A 2,723-nucleotide genomic window follows, 5' to 3' on the forward strand; every position below is an offset into this window, starting at 1 on the left:
CTGCTGAATCAGTAGAGAGGATGGAAGACTGTTGGAAGTGAATGATACAGGGTGACTGTCTTGGTGATGAGCCAGTGATCCACGAGGCAGCATGGATTCCTTTTAATGTGCACGGCATTCACTGTTGGTATTAAACAATTTAGACATATTCTTTGTGAGCTCACCACAACACAAGCCAGAGTAAAACTGTTTAGCTTTTGTGAATCTCTTCTCAACTTACAGCAGCATAGCACCTGGTTTCACTTACAATAAACATAGAGGTAAATATTAAAGACACACGGTATCTGTCTGTGAGTGATTACATTTGCCTCAAAGTGCGTCACATAACAGATTAAATTCAACACACAAACAAAACAATGCAACACATAATACATTAAGATTATGTTGAACTCAAACCAGAATACCTAAAAACAGAATTCATGGTAGATCAGTGACTGTTCTGTGCCTAGCAGTCAATACATTAATAAAAAAAAACGTATAATACACAATAAAGGGATGTCACTACAGCTGGATGAAGGGGGGAGCGGCTGCTGGGTCTGAGGTGGGGGGCTGAGGGGGGAGTTCTGCTTCTCAAACCCACAGCAAAACACCTTCAGGTCGTCTTCCAGTTGATGGTCTTCCACACCCAGGGGGGTGTAGCCAGTGATGCTTTTCAGGTTTCCCTACTCAGACGAGGGCTCGTTGGCTGAAACCTGGTTTCTCAGCCTTTCAGAGTCGCTCCTCTTCCCTACCTTGATCTCCCTTGTCAGTGTGTTCCTGGCCTGGCTGTACAGGATCCTGTCCCACATCTGTACAGTCAGAACAGGCCTGGAGCTCTGACTTTGCCTGCTCGGCCCTGTTTTCACCACAGGCTTCACAGCTTTTCACAGCTTTAAGTTTCTGCCTATAGGTTGGGATGAGATGGACCATGCAGTGATCAGAGAGACCGAGGGCTGCACAGGGGACAGAGCGATAGTCATCTTTTATTGTGGTGTAGCAGTGGTCCAGTGTGTTTTTGTCCCTGGTGGTACAGGTGACGTGCTGTCTGTATTTGGGCAGTTTGTGGGTGAGATTTGCTCTGTTAAAGTCCCCTAGGACAATGAGTGGAGAGTCGAGATGCTAGCTCCGTGCTAGCTGTTTGTTTGGCCAGGTGCTGTAGTGCACTAGCGTGGGCCTGCGGTCTTATGAACATTCTGATCAGAAAGAAAGACAAAAATTCTCCAGAAGAATAAAATGGTTTGCAGTTGATGAAGACAGTCTCTAAGTCGTGAGCGACATCTTGACACCAACCTTCATTTATGTAGAAACAAAATTCCGCCTCCTCTCATTTTCCTGGAAAACTCTGTTATGCAATACGCTCTGTGTACCTGGAAGCCTGGGACTTGTATTGTGCTGTCCGAGATGGAGTCGCTGAGCCAAGTCTCTGTGAAGTGTAGAGCATGAGAACTCAGTTAGTCTGATTGATGAGAAGGAGCTCATCCATTTTGTCGGCTAGAGAGCGGAGATTCACTAGATGGATAGATGGTAGCAGCATCTGGGTCCCTCTTTGTCCTAACTTAACCAGTGCGCCTGTTCTCTTCCCTCGCTTGCGTTTTCTCCAGGTCCGACCAAAATGCCCACACAGCTTTTTGCGTTAGCATAAATAAGAGCAAAGGTGTTCGGAGTGAGTTGCCTGATGTTTAGAAGCTCTTACCTGGTGAAGGTAATCCAGGATGGGTTGCAGAAGACTGAGAAAATGAGGAAAAACAACAAACACATTATTTATTGGCTGCCACTGAGAAAAGTGTTTGTTGTTTTGAGCTTGTTGTGGATGAGAGCATCAGCGAAATGCCCAAAGCATTCATCAGTGTAAATGCAGGAGAAGCTCGAGCAGCTGCTAATGAGAATGACATACTGATGTAGTGACAGAGTGAGCCACGCTGCAGTTAGGGCTTTCTGGATGCAGCTGTTGTCATACTGTCATCGTGCAGCCTCCCCCCCAGTGGACACAGAGGTCACATTCAGGGAGAGGGCAGGAGCACGACAGAGGGGAAAGCATGAAGGAGTAAGAGATGTAAAAGAAAGTGAGGAAAGCAAAAGAAGTTATTTGAGTTGTGAGACGTCTAGAGGGCACAGGTCAGGGGAAAGCTGGTGGAAACAAATGAACATTCTTAATAAGTAATTAGAGGAATGTGAACCTGTCATTGATGAGAAAGCAAAGGGGTGACAAGAATGAGTGAGAGCTCCTCTGTGGAGGAACAAGAGATCACGGTGTAAAAAGTAAAACGACAAGCAACAGAGAGAAATCCGGTGAAAGCAAATCAGCGTTCTTAATAAGCAATCGGAGGAAAGCCTGAACCTTTTCATCAGCACTTCAGAGTCTCGGTGGAGACAGAGCGGGACAAAGACAATCATGGACGGGCGTCAGAAATCTTTAGCGGATCGATGGCCTCGGGGAGTTATCTCCTTTTGGACGGAGGATAGATTAAAGCTGCCACTGTCACTTTGTCAGGAGGAAAATGCTCAACTTTATTTTTCTGCTGAGGAGAGACGGAGGCTGGGATTCTGTGTGGTCGGCAGCTTTTCAGCACCGATACTCGCTGGACTGTGGAGTCTGTCAGACTTGTGCTGCAGGTCCCTGCCGCTCTGTTCTGTTCAGTCTCTCACAGGAAACAACTGACAACATCACAGCACTGTGTCCTCCTGAGGACTGAAGGAAGCAGAAGAGAAAGCTTTGTGTGTGCAGATTTAAGATGGAATGAGAT

The 2,723-nt window shown here is 46.5% G+C and overlaps 1 protein-coding gene across 1 annotated transcript in view; it reads left to right on the forward strand.

The window, feature by feature from the left end:
• prdm6 (PR domain containing 6) overlaps positions 1 to 2,723 on the forward strand; it is a 120,044-nt gene that overhangs the window by 110,267 nt on the left and 7,054 nt on the right.

This window comes from Monopterus albus, unplaced genomic scaffold (assembly GCF_001952655.1).
Source record: "Monopterus albus unplaced genomic scaffold, M_albus_1.0 scaffold26.1, whole genome shotgun sequence".
Taxonomy (NCBI): domain Eukaryota; kingdom Metazoa; phylum Chordata; class Actinopteri; order Synbranchiformes; family Synbranchidae; genus Monopterus; species Monopterus albus.